Raw genomic sequence first — 22,698 nt, 5'->3', positions numbered from 1 at the left:
ATGCATCTCCTTCAGAGAGCAAATGTCCTCTGTATAGTTCTTCCGCAAACAGTAGGAACAGAAGGCCCCAGGAATAGTGGGTTTTCGTGTACATTCAGTGGCTAAATGGCCTGCTTGATGACACTTACCACACCAAGTATTTGACCGCATCACATCTCTTCCTGCTCCTGCAACATTGGATATGCTAGCAGTATTCACTTTCAACGTCTGTAGTTGTTTTGTAATCACATCCATCAACTCCTTTTTTATGTTTGCAACTGAGTTAGATAAGTAATCCTTCAAGCTTTCTCCTCCTGAGGCACTGGCAGGAGGGTTTTGAGGAGTCTCTGTAATCACTGCATAAACGGGTTGGGCTGGTACAGAGGGGTCTCTGTTCTGGTTCTGATTCAGAGCTCCTGTTTGAACTATTGGCTGTTGGCTCCAGTTGGTAGGATTCCACTGTTGCTGCTGATTTGGCATTGAGGAAATTGGTTGGGACCATTGTTGTTGTGGTTGAACCATCATTTGAGGCATGGATTGTGGCCACTGTGGATTTGGTGCACTGTACTGTGATAGCGGGGGCATCTGTTGGTAGGGATAGGGAACAGTCCCTGGAACTGCATTTGGTGGATACATCATTCCTGGCATCAGAGGAGGTAGGACTCCTCTTCCTGAATTCATCGCCAATCTAGCTTCCACTTCATCGTACAGTCTTGCACCTTCTGTTGCAGCTTGCAGTGTGGCTGGTCTTTGCAGCTCCACAAACTTACGGACTTCTGGTTGTAATCCTCTGAGAAACACCCCCTTCTGAATGCCATCATCTAGATTATGGTTAGTCCATCTCTTCAAGATGGATTCCATTCGTGAGACATAAGCTTCCACTCTTTCTCCAGAGGATTGACTTAGGTTCATAAATTCCTCTCTCATCCGCTCTTCAAAACCTTCACGCCTGAATTTAGTGAGGAAGGCCAACTTCAGGTCGTCCCATGTGCCAAAAGTTCCTGCTGCTTGTCTCTCATACCACTGAAACGCCGCGCCCTTGAAAGTGGCGGGGAATATTGCCAACCAATGCTCAGGGGTTCTAGCATTGTTAGCCAGACATTCTACCATAAACTCTGCTACATGAAGATCGGGGTCTTCATTGTACTCTCCCTTAAAAACTGGCAATGGGACTACATTCGCTGGCCTGTCATCAATATTTCCAGGACGGATCTGGCTTGGAAGTGGACCTCCAGCAGGAGGAGGAAGGGCTTGATGTGCCATTGGGACTTCTGTAAAGAGTTCCGCAAGGGCATCAAAGGCGACTTCTGCTGCAAGCTCGCTCTCGGCTCTGCTTCTTGCTTTCTCTCTTCTCACCTACCTCTGGACTCGTTCTAACGCTTGCCTTTTTTTTGCGTCATTCATCAGGGGGTGTGGCTCCACTATGTTGTTAGTGCTCCACAGAGGGTTAACAGAAGGCTTCAGTCTCTAGAGGACTCTCTTGCCAACATTTCTTCTACTTCTTTCTTTTCAATGTCCCTATATTTTGCTTTCATGCCACTGCACAGAGGAAGGTATTCGGTTCTGAAGGTGTCAAAATGCATACGTCTAAGCATTGTGGTGGTGCCATCATCATAGTAATGCCAACTTCTGATGGTTTCAACAGTGTATGTTGTGAAAAACACTCTGTCTACCAACTTCCAGTGGGTTGCTAATTGAACAAACAGAAGATTATCAGTACACCAAGCATCCCATCTATCTTGCTGTTGAGCATCCACGAACAAATTCCAACTCTTTTCCTTCTTGTCTTTGTGAACCTCTACAGACCAAGACTCCTGAAGCTTCTTCACAATGTCCCACTTGATGTTGTCTGGAAACTTCTCAATGAATGCCAAATCTTCCATTGATGGTCATTCTCTCTATTTCTACTCTTCAGTTTATTCCCAAACAGTTTGCCACCAAGATGCAAGTTTATGCTGCTTCAACAGGAAGAGGAAACTGTCCACCACATAGAGCATGCATCATGATGGTGATGTGTTTCCGCCATTGTGGGATGAACTTCTTGTGGAAAGTGGCTTTGATTATGAGGAATTCCAACTCTTCAGTGGAAGAAGGAACTTTACAAACATCCATTGAATTCTTCTCTTCTTGGCAATGCCATTTCCTTCATTTTCAGCCTCTTCTGGTGCTTGTTGATGGCAAGTTTCCCCTGCTGCGCACCAAAAACATGGAGCCCCGAGAGGAACACCAAGGAAAAGGGAATTCTCTTGCAAGAAAATCTATCTTGTAACATCAACAAGCTTGTTTATCATGTTTCATATTATCACAATGAAGAAAAGAACACCAGGCACAACAAATCTTCATGCATCATTATGTAGATCTCCCACGGATTTAATAGAATCAACCATATTCTTCAATATCTTCACAAAATCCATCAATAGAACAAAGAAAGCAAAGGAATACACCATGTTTGAATGGAAATACATCACATAGTATTCATCTTCAATATCTTCATAGTCTTCTCTCTCAATCTCTCATATACAATCACTCTGTTTCAGTAGAATTGGCTATCTCTGACTCTCTCTCTCTCTCTCTCCATCAATACTACATCATATCCTCACTACAATATCCCAAAAATCACTCTCAATAATCCCTCTTAGGTCGTGGATACCCCTCCCAAGAGGTATGTCTGATATGAAGAGTCACCAGAGCCACTATAGTGTCCTTTCATAGCTCACTACTGTCACTTCACTCTAGTCTTCACTTGAGTCTTCAGCAACTACTTCTTCCACTTCTTTCAGCTCTTTTGCACTTGTATTCACCTCTTTCCAAGGCTAGAAAACTTTCCCAAGCTACACTCTCATCCATCAGAACACATACAGAAGCATATAGGACAGTCACAAAACAGTACCAGAATAGAACAGAAGCTCTACAGAAGACCTACAGAAGGTTACAGAAGGTCATCAAAACCACATAACTCACTTTCAAACCATTCCAAACTCTCACAAACCATTCAATAAACTTTCACAATATCTCAATCTTCATCAATCAATACTCCATCCCTCCCTACAGAAGACAATCAGAACATCACAGAACCACCAATAAACATCATGAACTTCCAAAACACCATCATTATCATCCAAAACACTCTCAAACCACTTCTAAACCAATCAATAATCTCATAAAATCAACCATTCATCTCTCAAAAACAACAAAAATCAGTCAAAAAAACAAGTCATTTCAACACTCAACAAGGAGCTTTATCCGCTACCCGCTTCAAGCGTTTGTGTTGGATGACCAAGGGAGGCGGAGAATCATCATCCTCGATGTCAATGGGTTCTGACTCATCTGAAGGTGGAGGAGGAGGTACAGGATCTGATGGAGGAGGTGGAGGCACAGTCTTCTGTAAACCTGAATAGGTCAAGAAGGCAGACAAATATGATCCATATGTGACATTGGTAACATTACCCCTGGTGACTTTGACGAAATGTTGATCCATTTTAGTGAGGAGGTAAGTGCTCCAATCAATAGCAACTCCTTTCAACACCATCTTGGAAGCTGTAAAAAGCTCTTTGGACAAATACTGGGATGGCGTTTTGGCAGGCATAAACCTGTCCTGGAGGAACTGACAGATCGTCTTCCATACGGGATCAGTGATCATAGAAAAGGAAACTCCTGAAGAGTTGATCACCTTCTTAACATCCAGCATTTCCCGTGTCTGCTTTTGCAACAGCTTCAGAATCTCTGCATTAGAGAAAAGCTGACGAGTGGTAACAAAAGGTTCACCTTTGAAGGGAAGAGACAGGAGCCTTCCCTAAGCCTCGAGGTGTCAAAGTCATAGAAATTCCCTGGACTAGTCCTATCTTCTTGCTGTAAGAGGCCAGAAACTCATCACATAACGACGGGATCCTCTGGAAGAAATGGAAAAGAAGTAGCCACAAAAGCAGCAAGTCCCGCCTTCGTGAGAGGCTCAAAAGTAAGTAGGGAAGAGTAATCCCTACTAACTAAGGGGACATACTGGATAGGGTTCCGAAGCAAGAAAAGCACGTTCATATGGAAAACCGGCTAATTTGCAAAAAATGCTTCAAAAATTAATAATGCAAAAACCGTGCACCGGAACAGGGATAGGTAAAAAGGAAAAATAGTCAGTTCAAAAGGAAGAACAGGGCTATAAGGTTGGATTGGGACTTCGGTGAACGTAGGGTGCATTCACATGGCAGGACCTCAAAATCAGGGAATGAAGAAAAACTGCAAGGGAACAGCCCCAAGGTGTGAGAAATGCGGGATCTAGAGCATGGCAAAACCGGAAGCTATGGAGGATGAAGAAATAAGTGTAGACTCATGATGGAAAGGACACTGTTTGTTACACAAGTGAATTAGGTTCCAAGATTGAGACTTGGACTCATAAACACAATCTTGTGTATGTGGACAATGACATTGATACTTTACTGAAATGAAAAGAGTACTATCATTGCATTAAGAAAGGAAGCAAGTACAATGCTTTATAGGAAAGTAGGAAACTGCAGTAGGCACCATTGTGCATATGGGATAAGTTAGTCTGCATGTCCTTGACCCTGAGACTCCATACAAAGAGGCTGTTTGAGTGTGATTGCTAATTCTCAACACCCCTCCTCAATCACAACTAGGAAAGGCACAAAGTGTGTAGAGACTGTAATGAGAACCACCTGCAAAGTGTGGGCATACCACAGACATGGCAAAACACCAGAGGCTGTTGCAGAAAAAAACTAAGTGTGGGTACCATAAACATGGTGGACATCCAGAGGCTGTAACAGGGGCCTCACAAAGTGTACAGGGACTGTAATGCCGAGTTACATAAGGAGTTTACAAAGCTTATGGCAGGAAGCATTAGGGCAAGGAAAATACAAGGCTATTAAAACAGTCTATCAGAATTATGAGAGTACAAGGACTGATGAGTCTTGTCCTTCCGATCCTGGTGGTCTTCATCTTCATCTTCTTCCTTTGCTTCATTTTCTTCTTCTTCTTTGACTACGACTAGATAGGCCTTTTGGGATCTCTTTCTTTGCGTGACAGAACTTTGATGATTTAGATTGTGCACCGAACAGGGTGTCAAGTTTTTTCCATGTATCCTGTGAGGTCTCATAGTTATCCACATGATGGATATAACTGTCGTCTAGTTCCAGTTTGATAATGGCCTGAGCTCTGTCATCATTCTTTTGCCAAGTAGTTGCAAGGTCCGCGTCCCGAGGTTTCTTCTCTTTGCCATTTGTGATGGCCCAGAGACCCTTCTTCATCAGGATGAGCTTGATGCGGGTTTGCCAAGTGTGGAATCCGACTCCTTTGAATCGAGCATTTGGAGAGTCTTTGCCCATGTTAGATTTACGGGAACAGTAGCAAATCAACTTCAGACTTTATTAGATTTGAGCAACAGAAGAATTGATTGAGAGACACAAGTGCTAAAAAGCACTAACTGAGTGTCAATGAATACCAAATCTGCAAAAGTCTTTTTACTCCAAGTAACTCCAAGTAATCTTCCCCTTCTTGATTTGATGCTGATGCCTTCAGATCTGAGTGACAGTACTTTAACGAACTTCAGAGAGTATTGCTCAGTGATTAAAATCACTGTTGATAACTTCAGTGAGAGAAACAGTGAAGAATGTCAAGATTTTGAAGCTTTTGGCTATGGTGGAATTAGGGTTTCTGAGACAGGGGCCTGGTTTTTTGCTGATTGCAGGAGCTACAGTGGATCATTTTCAAAACTTTTTATATGCCTAGGAAGCTGATTTCATGGGCTACAAAAGCCCTATCAAAATCGTCAACATCGTGGTCAGTATGCAGCATGCAGACACGTCGAACAGCAGCAGGCGCATTTCTGACAGGAATCCGCGATTTGCGCAATGTTGAAGCCAGGGAGCAGCTATGTCATCAATTATCGTGCCACGATGAAGTGCCTTGAGCAGAGGAACAACTCTCTAGAAGAAATCGTGGGCTGAAATGGCCTGGTTGAAGAGTTATGGAAGCTCCAAGCAAGGTAGGTCCTGTCTGGCTATGGCAGACATAGAGCAGAGATTTGGGATTTTCACAATGCTGAGCTCCAGATGGTCCAATGTCCTGGATTGATGTGATAAAGGGAAGCTTTATGAGTTGGGAAATACTTTTCCAGAAGGAAGCTCCAAGAGATTTGACCTGTGGAGTGAGATATAAGCAGTTCAATCTGACAGGGTGCTGCTGGCTATGGCTGCCATGGAAGCTTCAGAGGGAATAGAGTTGGGAGATGAAGTCATGAGCTGACATTGAGCTAGACTGAGGTTGAAAGGAATCAAGAGAGGCTAGACAAGCAGTGCCATGCCCAACTGGGCTCTGATACCATGTGAGAAATGAGGGATCTAGAGCATGGCAAAACCGGAAGCTATGGAGGATGAAGAAATAAGTGTAGACTCATGATGGAAAGGACACTGTTTGTTACACAAGTGAATTAGGTTCCAAGATTGAGACTTGGACTCATAAACACAATCTTGTGTATGTGGACAATGACATTAACACTTTACTGAAATGAAAAGAGTACTATCATTGCATTAAGAAAGGAAGCAAGTACAATGCTTTATAGGAAAGTAGGAAACTGCAGTAGGCACCATTGTGCATATGGGATAAGTTAGCCTGCATGTCCTTGACCCTGAGACTCCATACAAAGAGGCTGTTTGAGTGTGATTGCTGATTCTCAACACAAGGGTGGGTGGAAAATGAACAGGTGGGTGGGAAGGGACCCCATCAGGGTAACAGCAAGGCATGGCATACATGCATGAGCAGGTTAAGGCATATGCAAAAGGATATACAATGTAGACGTGCAGGGATACGTCCCCACACTTAAAACCTCAATGAATAGGGTTAACCGAGCAACAGGGACCTAGGACCACGCCACAGACCATCCACTAACTTCGCCACACTTAAAACATGACCGTCACGAAGAAACCAAAGTGGGAGGGTTAGAAAAACTTGGCCCATTTTGTCAAGAATCAAGGTTGAGTGTCGATGGCACGTCTTGTATTGTTGTCGGTGCTGGAGGTACCAAGGCATCTTCTTGGCACACGTCCGTCATGGAAGGGACCACGCGGCAGCACTCAGGGAGGTAGCTGATGGAAAGAATCGCAGGAAATGCGTTGTCGATGATGAGGGATATTGCACTCAACTCACAATCACTCAAATGGAATGAAAGAACAGTCACTCGCCCCATGACTAATATCACTCGAGGAATAAGGATTGAAACCCATATCGCGTACCCAGTTGAGGGATCGACAAGGGGGAATGGTACAGGAGGAGTATGCCAGGGTGCACAATTGATGGTGCATTAGTGCGTCCAACCCGTCTGGCATAAGTGCAAGGAGGAAGGCAAGGGAGCCTTACAGTGCAGTGTACAGAATAGGGTGACGTGTCTTGTGATGACCGCAAAGACCCATCCCATGGGTGCATAGGGAAACGGAAACATACCTGACTCCAAGGGTCGTAACGTCCCTCAATCTCACCTCTCGGTAATTGATTGAAGAAACTCCAGTCACACTCATCCCACCCTCTATCTCACGCTCTGTTGATAGTTACAAAAGGGCAGCCTTTTCCTGAAACCCCTTGATATTACCCTCACAATCACTTGTGTAAAGATTGTATGCCTTGTGTGCATTTGATGGTGCAACGGTGCATCCCGCCCTGTGCCAGCATACGGTGCGAGAAGGAAGGCCAAGGAGCCTTATGGTGCAGTGCACAGAAACAAATTGTGCTTTGTGCATTGAGAGGCCCATCCCGTGCGTGCAACACTTCATTCACACTTCTCACCTCTCATTTGATTTGAAGGGAAAAGACTGGTCTCTCGCCCCACCCTCTGTCTCACTCTCTGTTGATAGTTACAGAGGGCAACCATACTCACATCCCCCATCCGGTTAGGATGAAAGCTCACATCACTCGATTGTTTGTCGATGAAGATCGCATCATCAGTTGTTGAAGAGGCGTACCCAGGGAGGTAGCCATCAAATCGAATCGTTGTGTTGGATAGGAACATGTCGTCTCCTAGAGGACAGTTAGGGACGCCCTGCAGAGAGACCCAGGACACAGCGTACCAAGGGAGGCAGCTTCAGAATTGGATCCTGGGGATATCAATTAATGAATCCACTTTCTGGACTGCTGGGTGGTGCCACCTTTCCCACAGCCAGCTTCCTGTCTAAGGGTGTTTACCACCTTTTCTTGGAACGAGACCTGCTATGACAGGGAATTGCTTCCTTTTCTCTCATAACAAATTTGTTTTTCTTTTCGTGTTTTTCCCTATTCCCGAGGGTGTTTCCACCTTTTCTCGAAGAATAGGTCGGCATGACAGGGACCTAAGTCCTTTTCTCCCATGACCGATATGTATATATTTTTTCTTTTTTTTTCTTTTTCTCTTCGAATTGAGCAAGGGAATAGTAGAAAGACCATTTGTCAGAACCCACCTCGCCACTGTCGCTGGTGGAAAATAGAGGATAATAGATCAAGGCTGGAAGGGGGGTTTGAGGGAACAGCGGGTTGCGTCCACTTCATCAGGAGTGACTGAAGAACGGCTATCAGAAGTAGCATCATAAGAAGTACAGTGCCGCGCCAACAAGAGAAAGGATCAAGTGACCATAATTGTCAAGATCCCCAAGGAGGGAAGTACTTCTTCAGGCGATATCCATTGATCAGAAAGGGATCATCAGAGGCATCAACGGTCTGCACTTGGACAGAGCCATTAGGGTTGACGGCAAGTACCTTATAAGGGCCCATCCACCGTTGTTGGAGCTTGCCAGGAAACTTGCCAAATCGTGAATCATAGGCTAGGACCAAATCACCTTCTTTGAACTCCTTATGCTTGATGAAGCTATCATGGTAAGCCTTACGTCCAGCTTGCGTGGCTTCCATGCACTGGAGAGCCATCCTACGAATTTCGTCCAAACATTCCAAGTGCAGGAGACGGCATTGCAGTGGATCATCGTCCCCCAAACGCTCTTTGATAGCCACTCTCAAAGAGGGTAATTCCAGTTCAACAGGAAAAATAGCTTCTGTACCATACACCAACTGAAAGGGTGTCTGTCCTGTTGCTAGTTTATGGGAGGTTCTATACGCCCAGAGGGCCTCTGTAAGTCGATCATCCCAATCACGACGATGTGCAGCAATCGTTCTTGTCAGAATCGAGCAGAGGATGCGATTGGTGACTTCGACTTGGCCGTTGTCTCTAGGGTAATAAGGAGTGGACTTGCGATGGCGGATCTTATACAACTCTGTCAACTCTTCCATGACTTTGTTGAGGAAATGCGTGCCTCTGTCACTTACCAGCTCTAAGGGACTGCCAAAACGGGTGATGATATTCTCATACATGAACAGGGCCACGCTGCTACCATCGTCCCGCTTGAGGGCTTTAGCTTCACACCACTTTGTGACATAATTCATACATACGAGGATGTATCGGTTCTGTTTCCTTCTGGTAGGAGGATCGATTGGACCTACGAAGTCAATGCCCCACTTCTCAAATGGCTTCAAAGGAAGAATAGGTTGCAGTGGCATGGCACTTGTCTTTGTGGGTTTCCCCATTCTTTGACAAGCATCACATCTTTTACAGTAATCATAGGCATTCTTGTCGATGGTTGGCCACCAATATCCTGCTACCAGAGCCTTCCTGGCTGTAGCTTCTCCTGCAAAGTGGCCTCCACATGGCTCATCATGGCAAGCCTTCAAAACAATCCCAATCTCATTTCCTGCAACACATCTTCGAAGCGCTTCATCTTTGCCTTTCTTGTACAGTGCACCACCTAGTAGGGTGTATGGGGCTGATTCTAGCATGAGCTTCTTCCTTTCCCAATTAGAAATACCAGGAGGATACTGTTGGGTTGCCAACAGATTGGCAATGTCTGCATACCAGGGAGTGATAGTTTCTACCAAGAATAGGGAAGCATCAGGGAGGTCTGGATCATCCTGCTCCTCATCTGTAGTTTGTGGGATACGCGACAGATGATCAGCCAGAACATGGGAACGACCAGGCTTAGTAATCACCTCAAAGTCGAACTCCTGAAATAGAAGGAGCCATCTCATCATTCGTCCTTTCACATCTGCTTTGTTCATCAGGAAGGACAGGGCCTCATGATCCACATAAAATTTAAAGTGGGTGCACAGGAGGTAATGACGGAACTTCTCTAGGGCAAACACCATTGCCCAAGCACTCCAGCTCTGTCACTGTGTAGTTCCGTTCCCTATCAGTGACTTTTCGGCTTGCGTAGTAGATCGGTTGATCCAGCTTCGAGGAGCCCTTCTGGCAGAGGACAGCACCTAAGCCTTCAATTGATGCATCAGTGTGTACATGGAACTCTTTCGTCCAATTAGGAGGTTGTAGAATGGGTGCCTCAATCAGACACTGCTTCAGAGTGTGGAAGGCTTTGTCACATTCTTCCGTCCAAGTAAACTCTGCATCTTTCCTCAGAAGCTTGTGCAAGGAGGTTGCCTTTGTTGCAAAATGAGCTATGAACCTTCTGTAGTAACCCACATGGCCTAAGAATCCCCTCAACTGTTTGAGGTTGGTGGGTGCTGTCAGAGCTGCAATCTTTTCGATCTTTGCAGGGTCTGTTGATATCCCTTGTGCAGAGACAATGTGGCCCAACAGAACTCCAGAAGAGACCCCAAAGATGCATTTGTCGGGGTTGAGGGAAATCCCATACTCCCGGCATCGGTCAAAGCATTGTTCCAGGTGTTCCCAGTATGCACGGATCAAACTATAGACACAGAAGTCATCCAAATGTACTTCAATAAAGTCGTGCAGATGATTTTGGAATGCGGCCATCATGACTCGCTGGAAAGTAGCAGGGGCATTGCAGAGCCCAAATGGCATCACTCGGTAAGCGTAGGTCCCCCATTCTGTGGTGAAGGTTGTTTTGGACTGGTCTTCTTCTGCTATCTGCACTTGGTTGCATCCGTTAAATCCATCCAGAAGGGAATAAAGCTCATGTCCTGCCACTATGTCCAACAGTTGGTCTGTGAAAGGGATAGGAAAGTGATCCTTCTTTGTCTTGGAATTAAGCTTTTGGAAATCCACACATATTCGCAATTTGCCATTCTTCTTGGGTACAACCACGATGGGTGAAACCCATTCACTATTTGCCACTGGATAGATGAACTCGGCTTCCAGAAGCTTCAGCAGTTCCACTTTCACCAATGTGGAATAATTCGGGTTCATTCGCCTCTGTCGTTGCCGTACTGGCTTGGCATCAGGCTCCAAGTCAATATGATGCTGACATATTGTGGGATCAATCCCCTTTAGGTCTTTGTAGGACCATGCAAACACGTCCAAATTTTCTTTCAACAAGTTGTACAAGGTTGACAACTCCTCTTCTGGGAGACGGCTACCCACCTTTAAGTGGCATTCAGTGCCATCTGCATCCACAAAGGTTAACTGCCTTTCACCTTCTACTTCACGGATGAAGGTCCCGCGGACTGCTTCTGGGTACAGATCCAACTCCTTCAAGGGAGTGGTGTCCTCTTCTGATGTCCCACTAGAACCAACTTCTTCTTTTTGTGGAGACTTAGGTTGCTCCTTAAGATGTTGAAATGGGATTAGAGTCGTTTCGGGTTTGGTTTCAAAATTAATTACCTCTTGGCTTGAAGACTCCTCTTCTGAAGATGACACATCCAGGAACGTCACATAACAAGAACCCTCTGATGCCTGTTGGGTTGGTGGGATTGGTGCTTGTTGGCACGGTGCATCATCGTCATCTTTCTTTGACAAGGATAGGTGAGGATGGCATGAACCACTGTTGAAAGACGGCTTGTTCTTCTTAATCCATTTCTTATAAAGATTTTGCATATGAGAAGATCCATTTACCAGCCCAAATGGTACCATCACCATTCTGTCCCATAGCATGAGCTCGTCTGTTTCTGATGCTTCTGAAACTTCTTCTCCAAATGTATCCTCTTTGGGTGGAATAAACTCTTCTAGCTCAATTTCATAACCTTCTTCATCCATATCATATCCATCCTCTTCTGTCTCTGTCTCTGCTTCTGCTTCTGCTTCTGTCTCTGTCTCTGTCTCTGTCTCTGTCTCTGTAGGAGCTCTGTAACAGAAGAACAGATTCTCTGTTTCCTCTTCTGCCTCTGTCTCTGGCTCTGCTATGGTCATGTAACAGGGAGAGTAGTACATCTATGCTTCTATCTCACTATCAGAAGTGATTTCAGAAGTCATTCCTGGTTCAGGCAGGAAGTATTCACCCATTGATAATGGCTTTGCATCTTTTGGAAGTCGGCTTACAGTATCCACTGTTAAGGAACGTCCCACTATCTTCTTGGGAAGGATCTGTTTGACAACATCTTCGTCTGCTGATGTTCCATCTGTAGCCTCATTAGGGGAGTCAGAAGATAATTCCAAGGAGGTGGATCCATGTCCTTTTTGAGAACCATATAGTTTCAACACCACTTTATTAGGTCCTCTGCCCAAGGTAAAGGTTCCTTTGAACCAATCCGTCCTTGCTCGGGCTTCAAAAAGCCATGGTTTGCCCAGTAATAGAGGATAGGATGTACCATAAGAGTTTGGCTTCACCACCAGATAGGTTAGCCAATAATCTTTTCCAGCCACTATAGTCTTCACATATGGGAGAATACCCAAAGGCTTGATTCTACTCTGATCCGCCAGTCTGATGAGCCATTGGGTGGGTTGCACACCTTGTAGGCCTAGATCCTTCATTGTAACATCCATCATAATGTTTACTGATGAACCACCATCAATCAGTGCATTTGAAATGAAGCAGCCTTCTATCCACACACCAGTCTCTGGGGTACCCGGATCTAGGAAAGCGTTAGCCACATCCACTTCTTTTACAAGCTCTGGAGCTTTGTTGGACTTTACTGCTGTTGAGGGAGCAATCCTTAAGCCACGTCTTCTTGTCAGTATACTTTTAAATCTTTTTCGGCAACTGGGAGACAACATCAATAATTATCGAAATGTGAGGTTTGGTTTAAAGGTATCTAGATCTCTGACCAGATCGTATTTCTTAATAGGATCCACTGGCTTCTCTAACCGGTTAGGGAATGGGGCAACACCCATTTTCATTTTCTCTCTTTCTTCCAACAGAGGAATTACAGGAACTTCTTCTGCCACTTGTGGCACGTCCTCCTCTTCTGTATTCTAGACCTCTGGTCCTGTCTCTGTAACTGTCTCTGTAACTCTCTGTGGCACTGTAGTGCTCTATACGGCACTGTCAGGCTCTGTTCTGTTCTGTTCTTCTGGTGGAAGATTAAACTTCACTGTTCTGGCAGGAGGGTTATTTTCTTTCTGGATAGGTGGTTCCTTCTGCTTTGCTCGAGTGATGGCAGCAACTTCCAATTCCACTAAATTGGAGGTAGGCTCTTGGGCCTTGGCCGGACTATCAGTAGCACTATTTTTCACTGGGGCTGGGCTTGGACAGTCTTTTGCAGTGTGGCCTTCTCCTTTGCATCAACTGCATAAGGGCTTGTAATCCACTGACCTTCGAGGATTTGGACAATTCGGTGAGATGTGTCCCTTTTCTCCACATCTATAACACTCCACTTTTGATCTCTGACCACCGCCAGATTGTCTTCCTCTGTAACTTTGGGAGGGAAATCTTCTGGGTCCGAAATTAGGGCCAAACTCTCTCGGCTTGGGTCCAATATCCTGTGTTGTCATTTTGGATTCCAGCAAGTTGAATCTTGCGTCTTCTTCCTTCCTTCTCCTATCATGCATCTCTTTCAGAGAGCAAATGTCCTCTGTATGGTTCTTCCGCAAACAGTAGGAACAGAAGGCTCCAGGGATGGTTGGTTTGTGTGTACATTCAGTGGCTAAATGGCCTGCTTGATGACACTTACCACACCAAGTATTTGACCGCATCACATCTCTTCCTGCTCCTGCAACATTGGATATGCTCGCGGTATTCACTTTCAGCGTCTGTAGCTGCTCTGTAATTACATCCATCAACTCCTTTTTGATGTTTGCAACTGAGTTGGATAAATAATCCTTCAAGCTTTCTCCTCCTGAGGCACTGGCAGGAGGGTTTTGAGGAGTCTCTGTAATCACTGCATAAACCGGTTGGGCTGGTATAGAGGGATCTGTATTCTGGTTCTGATTCAGAGCTCCTGTTTGAACTGCTGGCTGTTGGCTCTAGTTGGTAGGGTTCCACTGTTGCTGCTGATTTGGCATTGAGAAATTTGGTTGGGACCATTGTTGTTGTGGTTGAACCACCATTTGAGGCATGGATTGTGGCCACTATGGATTTGGTGCACTGTACTGTGATACTGGAGGCATCTGTTGGTAAGGGTAGGGAACAGTCCCAGGAACTGCATTTGGTGGGTACATCATTCTTGGCATCAAAGAAGGTAGGACTCCTTTTCCTGAATTCATCGCTAGTCTAGCTTCCACTTCATCGTACAGTCTTGCACCTTCTGTTGCAGCTTGCAGGGTGGCTGGTCTTTGCAGCTCCACAAACTTACGGACTTCTGTTTGTAATCCTCTGAGAAACACCCCTTCTGAATGCCATCATCTAGATTATGGTTAGTCCATCTCTTCAGGATGGATTCCATTCGTGAGACATAGGCTTCTACTCTTTCTCCAGAAGAGACTTAGGTTCATGAATTCCTCTCTCATCCGCTCTTCAAAACCTTCACGCCTGAATTTAGTGAGGAAGGCCAACTTCAGGTCGTCCCATGTGCCAAAAGTTCCTGCTGCTTGTCTCTCATACCAATGAAACGCCGCACCCTTGAAAGTGGCGGAGAATATTTCCAACCAATGCTCAGGGGTTCTGGCATTGTTACCCACACATGCTACCATAAATTCTGCTACATGAAGATCGGGGTCTTCATTGTACTCTCCCTTAAAAACTGGCAATGGGACTACCTTCGCTGGCCTGTCATCAATATTTCCAGGACGGATCTGGCTTGGAAGTGGACCTCCAGCAGGAGGAGGAACGGCTTGATGTGCCATTGGGACTTCTGTAAATAGTTCCGCAAGGGCGTCAAAGGCGGCTTCTGCTGCGAGCTCGTTCTCAGCCTTGATTTTTGCTTTCTCTCTTCTCACGTACCTCTGGACTCGTTCTAACGCTTGCCTTTTTATTGCATCATTCATCAGGGGTGTGGCTCCACTATGTTGTTAGTGCTCCACATAGGATTAACAGAAGGCTTCAATCTCTGGAGGACTCTCTTGCCAACATTTCTTCTACTTCTTTCTTTTCAATGTCCCTGAATTCTGCTTTCATGCCACTGCACAGAGGAAGGTATTCGGTTCTGAAGGTGTCAAAATGCATCCGTCTAAGCATTGTGGTGGTGCCATCATCATAGTAATGCTAGCTTCTGATGGTTTCAACAGTGTATGTTGTGAAAAACACTCTGTCTACCAACTTCCAGTGGGTTGCTAATTGAACAAACATAAGATTATCAGTACACCAAGCATCCCATGTATCTTGCTATTGAGCGTCCACGAACAAATTCCAACTCTTTTCCTTCTTGTCTTTGTGAACCTCTACAGACCAAGACTCCTGAAGCTTCTTCACAATCTCCCACTTGATGTTGTCTGGAAACTTCTCAATGAATGCCAAATCTTCCATGGATGGTCATTCTCTCTGTTTCTACTCTTCAGTTTGTTCCCAAACAGTTTGCCACCAAGATGCAAGTTTCTGCTGCTTCAACAGGAAGAGGAAACTGTCCACTACATAGAGCATGCATCATGATGGTGATGTGTTTCCGCCATTGTGGGATGAACTTCTTGTGGAAAGTGGCTTTGATTATGAGAAATTCCAACTCTTCAGTGAAAGAAGGAACTTTACAAACATCCATTGAATTCTTCTCTTCTTGGCAATGCCATTTCCTTCATTTTCAGCCTCTTCTGGTGGTTGTTGATGGCAAGATTCCCCGGCTACGTACCAAAAACATGGTGCCCCGAGAGGAACACCAAGGAAAATGGAATTCTCTTGCAAGAAAATCTATCGTGTAACATCAACAAGCTTGTTTATCATGTTTCATATGATCACAATGAAGAAAAGAACACCAGGCACAACAAATCTTCATGCAGCATCATGTAGACCTCCCACGGATTTGATAGAATCAACCATATTCTTCAACATCTTCACAAAATCTATCAATAGAACAAAAAAAAAAGGAATACACCATCTTTGAATGGAAATACATCACATATTATTCATCTTCAATATCTCCATAGTCTTCTCTCTCAATCTCTCATATACAATCACTTTGTTTGAGTAGAATTGGCTATCTCTAACTCTCTCTCTCTCTCTCTCCATCAATAATACATCATATCCTCACTACAATCTCTCAAAATCACTCTCAATAATCCTTCTTAGGTCGTGGATACCCCTCCCAAGAGGTATGTCTGATATGAAGAGTCACCAGAGCCACTATAGTGTCCTTTCATAGCTCACTACTGTCACTTCACTCTAGTCTTCACTTGAGTCTTCATCAGCTACTTCTTTCACTTCTTTCAGCTCTTTTGCACTTGTATTCACCTCTTTCCAGGGCTAGAAAACTTTCCCAAGCTGCACTCTCATCCATCAGAACACATACAGAAGCATACAGAACAGTCACATAACAGTACCAGAACAGCTACAGTACAGAACAGAACAGAGACAGAAGCTTTACAGAAGACCTACAGAAGGTTACAGAAGATCATCAAAACCACATAACTCACTCTCAAACCATTCCATACTCTCACAAACCATTCAATAAGCTTTCACAATATCTCATTCTTCATCAATCAATACTCCATCCCTCCTTACAGAAGACAATCAGAACAAAACAGACCAAAACAGAGCAAAACATAAGCTATACAGAACCAATCAGAACCTATCAGAACATCACAGAACCACTAATAAACATCATGAACTTCCAAAACTCAATCATTATCATCCAAAACACTCTCAAACCACTTCCAAACCAATCAATCATCTCATTAAATCAACCATTCAGCTCTCAAAAACAACAAAAATCAGCCAAAAAACAAGTCATTTCAACACTAAACACGCCATTACAGAACACTGTAAAAAATTATGTCACTGCAAAGAACACAGCTTCAGCCTCACAAGGGCAAATCTGCAAAATTGACGAAAGTGGTATTTGACCAGACAGTCACTTCCTAGTGACGATTTTGCATCAACAGGCAACAAGGATGATTCTGTAACTCCCAATGTCTCTGCGCACAAGCATACGATGCAATTTCTACAGTAACTTTTCACCGACCTATAGAACAGTGGTCGCAAAGCATAAAACAGGGCCTTTTCCTGAGTGCATGCAGAAAACTTCCGCCTCCAAAATAGACCCCGAAATAGCCTCAAATCAAAAAAACAGAGCAACCAAGGGCTAAAGCCTATGCCCACAGCATATACTGCCCTCTTGCTACACCGCAAAGGGCGTCTCAATCTGAGACAATGCACTCTTGCACTTTCCGGCTGTGCTCCTGCAGAGACTTGCTCCCAAAATAGAAAAATGAAAGCAACACTGGTCCTCTTACCAGAACACCGCGAACTTGGTTTGCTTTCTTGAGCTCCTTACCATGAACAAGGCTCTTATACCATGTCAAGATTGTGGGAGAGAAGGAAGGAGTCTCACTTGTAGCTTTCTCACTTGCACAATGGGGGAATACACACACAAGTGGAGGCTGAAACCAGTTTTCCTCTTCTTAGTTGTGTAAGCCAAAAGAACTTTCATACAAAGAAATAGAAGAACCCTATATATGGGTCTCAAACCAAACTCAACTAACTAAGGTGGCATACTAACTGAACCACGAACTAGAGTAGATAAGGATAGCTGTCATGTAGCTATTATTCATGGGCGATGTACCAACCGCATCTGCACAACTAACAAGTCAGTGACATAAATGCACAACGGTCACCCTGGCATATGACGAGTGGAGCTCGATATCTCAATAATAGATGGAGATATATCTTCAAGAGATAAGCAGATTACAATGAATGGTTAAAGGTTCAAGAGGTACTTCACGGTCAATCAGAGGGGTTTGAGAGAGAAGAATGTATGGGGGTTCAAGAGCTTAGACTCCGAAGATGGTAGAGATAAGAGAAGGGTTGAAGGTTTCAAGCCAAGTTCTTGAATATATTGATACAGCTTCCAATTGCATGTTCTTAACAAAGATCACAAGAGTGTTATCTCATAAGTTCTAACTCAAATCAAGCTTGTTTTCTTGACCATAAGAGCAATCACCAATTATAAAATCAAGTACAATATGTTGTCATGTATCATAAACTACTCTTCATTCCATCATTCATACATGATGCCATAGCATGAATCAACTCTGCATGATTACATCCAATGTAGACTGTTAGGGACAAAAGCTTTTGAGTCAATTACAAGGTTTGTAGGGCAAAGAGACTCACTTCAAGAGAGCTTCAAATTGAGTTCCTGATAAGGATAAGTTACCACAGCCAAGAAATAAGAGAAAAAGCTCCTCTTAATTCAACTCAAAGCATCTATGAATGATATTCAAACATTGCCTTGCCACCATAAGGGCACATAATACTTGCATATTTTGGCAAGATGTCTTCTGTAGAGTAAGAAATTAATTAAAAGAATAATGATGTAGCTGATTCTCTGAATATGACTAAAGATATCAGCCCTAAACCATCCCAAATATCCTTTGGAATTCACCTTTGATGATAGCATAAACTTCCCCTAATACAGTGTCCATGCGTTTGGTGTCGAGAGTCCACCACGGGGGTAAGAGACAGCAGGGTGAAGGTAGATTCAGGGAGAGGAGTAGATGGAAGAGAAGGGGTTTTAAGAAATTGAAGACGTAGAAGAATACTCCCAAAAAATTTAGAAAATGTAGAGGAATACTAACAGAGGTGAAGCTTGTCAGTTTATTCCTGCATTATGAGAAGATAAAACTCTAATAGACAAAAACGTGTATAAATAATGTGTTTCTCTATGCCACTCAGATCGCCAATCTGATGCCTCCATTGCTCCAAAAGGGGAGTAAAATAGTAGGAAAACTTATCAGAATTCAGCCAGATCACTCCTTCTTCATCCCCCACTTTGGAGTGCTATTCACTGCCTGAAAACAATGATCGTGTGTCATGCGATTCCGCCAATCTCTCTTTTGACATACAATCCTCTCAAATTGGCTGAAAGCTATATGCTTTCTTTTACATGTCATCCTAATCTAGAAGTTGTCTATAGTTTTATGGATTTTTACAAGAGATAATATCTAAAATATAAAAAATTGACTAAAACTTGTCCAAATATCTAATATTTTTGAACCATGGACACTAATACTAATGTCTAAAATGGCATTGACTCTCTAAATCAATAAGAAAGACACACTCTAGATTTTTTTACATGGTGTGTGCGTAGCGGCACAACAACATACATTGGAAGATCGATAGATAGGTCACCACAAAAGAAGGAATCCACTTCATTCTTAAAGAATTCTTGGCCTCCTCTCTTTGTGTCATCATTACTTGAATCTGCCTCCTCTCTTTGTGTCATCATTACTTGAATCTGCATCCTCTACATGCTCCAAGCCATCTTTGACCTCCACCCCTTGCAATATCAACCCCTCCACTTGCATACACTTCTCATCTATGCTAGGAACATTACTTTCATTATACACTCTTGCACTCTGAGGAGCTGAAAGCATAACATACCACATCAAGGTTATCAAGGGTTGATGCTAGGAGACATATTTGACGGTGGATTCCATGAGACCACGGTGGATTCCGTGGTTTTTTTAAAATTCCACGATGGATTCCTTAAGGTTTTGCGATGGATTCCGTAAAACTATATTTATTTGCCAGGGCTCGTACACAAGGTGGATTTCTTGTGTGAGAAATTGAATGGGATGCCTATCCTTTTTGGGTGTCGTGTTAATTTAATGTGCACATGGGTGATTCCATGGTAGATGATTCCGTAAAATACATATTTAAATTAATTGACATTTATGAGTTTAGAGTGCACTCGTATTAAATTAAGGTTAGGATAGAGATTTTGTAGCTGAAGACTGCTAGGTATTCACTTTTTTCGGATTAATTTTATTATTTTCTAACAATTGTGAATGCCTCAATCAATGTGTAGAGTAGGCAGCGGTGGCATTGGGAAGCACTAAGCGATAGCGTGTATTTAGATTACATAGAAGAAATTATCATTTTTTATGGGCGCATGTCTTATCATTAAAGGAGTGACGCTAATATTTATTTAGGCACACTTATTTATTGAAGCACTTGATAAATATTTATTATTTTGTATGCGCATGGGTGCTCAATTTAAATATTTTATTATTGGACATTGTATTTGGGCACAACCCAACTTTTGGGCTGCCCAACCGCTTTATTCTTTATTTGGGCAAAAGCAAACACAAAAGCCAAAGCATACTAATTGTAAAATTGGGCTATTTTTTAGCTTTGAGATGAATAAATTTATAAATACATGCCTTGTGAAGCGCTCACACAAGGCATGGGGGGAGATTGTACCCAATTTGTATTTTTGCCTCATATCGTGCAAACTCTTTTCTTGCTTTTATGAGTTTTAGTAGAGTTTTTTGTTCTTGGGGACCTTCTAATGCTCGCTACATACGCATCCATAATCCGATTTGCACACCAAGGCTTTGGATATAAAATTACCTGCTCAAAATCACATATAAGAGAGATTTAACATTTGTGATTGTTCTGTATCGTGAAATTTTTTTTAAAAATAGTTTATGTACCTGTTCACAATGGGCCGGCAAGACAAATGTGTTGTGCATATTTGTCCATATTTTCTCAGAATCTATTTTGAGAAATCTAGATAAACCTCACCGAACGAATTCTTGCCCGACTTCTTCCAATACCACTTTGAACTACTGCACATCGAATATGATCGTGGAGAAGCTACGCTAATCCACTGAGATAACACTTTCCAAGTTTTTGAAATACTCCATCTCATCTATAACGGTGTTTGGATCTGTGGCTCACTGTCGGCTCTCTTACTCGAACTTTGCCATACTACTACAATCCATTGTGGAGTGCATTGTTTAAATGCGCTTGACACAGAAATGTCACATGTACGACCATGCCGCAATGTATATTTTGTATTGTACATTAAAACGATTAGATTAGTTGTCACGTATAAAATCTAGATACGATAGCTTATAAATCATGCAGTCACATTTGGACTACATCTCCTCAGTAGAGACCTCCACCCCTTCCCGAGAAGTTACGATCAAAGCTCCATGTAACCATCAACACAATATTAGTGAGTTTGCCAATTCCCATTTTTTGAATACTAAATAGGTGGTACCCGGATAACATGCTGATAAGTTTCTCAAGACCATACGATATGACCTATCATTGGTGAAAAATGAAATCCAATGAGCTATAGAGCGCTCCATTTTTGGAGTTATTGTGTTCAAGTTATGACAAATCCAAAGATTTGACCACGTGTCCCAAACTTATGGGAAATTCCCATAATCCCTAATATGGTGTTCATCACATAGACATAAATCACGGCATCTCCTCCATGCCCTCAGGATATCGAATCGATCGATGGCATGTACTAGGTTTGGAGCTTCTTGTGGCCATTCTAGGTGGTGTCATTGCCTTTCTAAGTTTTTCCTTAAGTTAATAGTGTTATATGTGTATGTGAGGATTATTTTCTTTTTGTTTGTGGGGACCAGCAATCAAGGCATGAAGTAGTTTATTATCACCTTGTGGAGGCTTGGTGGGTTCCTGGGGACGAGTTAGAGACTCAGGGCCGATGCCTTGTCTTCCTAGGGATAGCAGCTAGCAAAAAAAAAAAAGGAAGGTTGGAGCAAAAATAAAAGTAAGCGTTAATACATGATTAATTGTCGCCTCATGAGAGCTTGGTAGGTTCTTGGGTATCGAGTTAGGACCTAAGGTCAATGTCCTATTTTCCTTGGGTCACTTTATGCTTAGTTCCCTCCTTTTTAATACACTTGAGTATGGAAACTTTGACAGACAAATGTGTTACAAGAAAGAAAAATATGATGACCAGGCTATAGAAGTCTTTACCTAGTAGGAGGTCCTAGTCCCATTGTCCTAAGTTAGGATGATAGTTGAAACCACCACTAGGATGACCTCTTTGATAGGATTTTTAGCGAGTTTGTGTTAGAGAAATTGGTTAGCGTCTCGCTCTAGATTTCTATCAGATTATGCTGGACCTATCCCTTGTGGATTCTCATGCCTTGATTCTATCTCAAGGAGTAGCGTGACACTTGTTTTTATGCTTTGTTGAGTATATTTTTTGTGGCAGCTTGATGCGTTCTTTGGTTGTTGGTTGTGCATATCAGTTCATGGGATTCGATGGACTGAGTCGCCATATCCCATAGTCACCAATGAGAGCATCATTTAAAGGCTCATAAAGTGCTAAAATGGAGCAGATTAATGCAAATGCTATGTAGGAATTTAAAGCCAATGGAAGTGGAACATGAAGATTCAACAATTTTTAGAGACCCAAGAAGACAGAAATGTAAAACTTTGGTCGTTTACGGTAGTTGCAGATTTTTAGTAATTTTTTCAACTTCTGAATTAAGGAAAGATAGCTTCTTGGCCATTCTGGATGTCAAGTCAGACATGTAAGATTTTTTGGATTTGAAATTGATTGTCAAGCCAAAGAACTACGAGTGGCTGGACATTGCCAAGGTCAAAATGGGCCGAAAGGGAGGAAAGAAGTTGGGCATGGCCTTTAGAGGAGGCCAAGCCCCTAATTTTTTTTTTGTAATTTGGGGGTGGGGGGGGCATTTTTTCAAATGGGGGCGTGTAG

Source organism: Lygodium microphyllum, chromosome 13 (assembly GCF_053477565.2).
Source record: "Lygodium microphyllum isolate KBCC chromosome 13, Lygodium_microphyllum_v1.1.10, whole genome shotgun sequence".
NCBI lineage: Eukaryota > Viridiplantae > Streptophyta > Polypodiopsida > Schizaeales > Lygodiaceae > Lygodium > Lygodium microphyllum.
Note: the sequence above shows the minus strand (reverse complement) of the source record.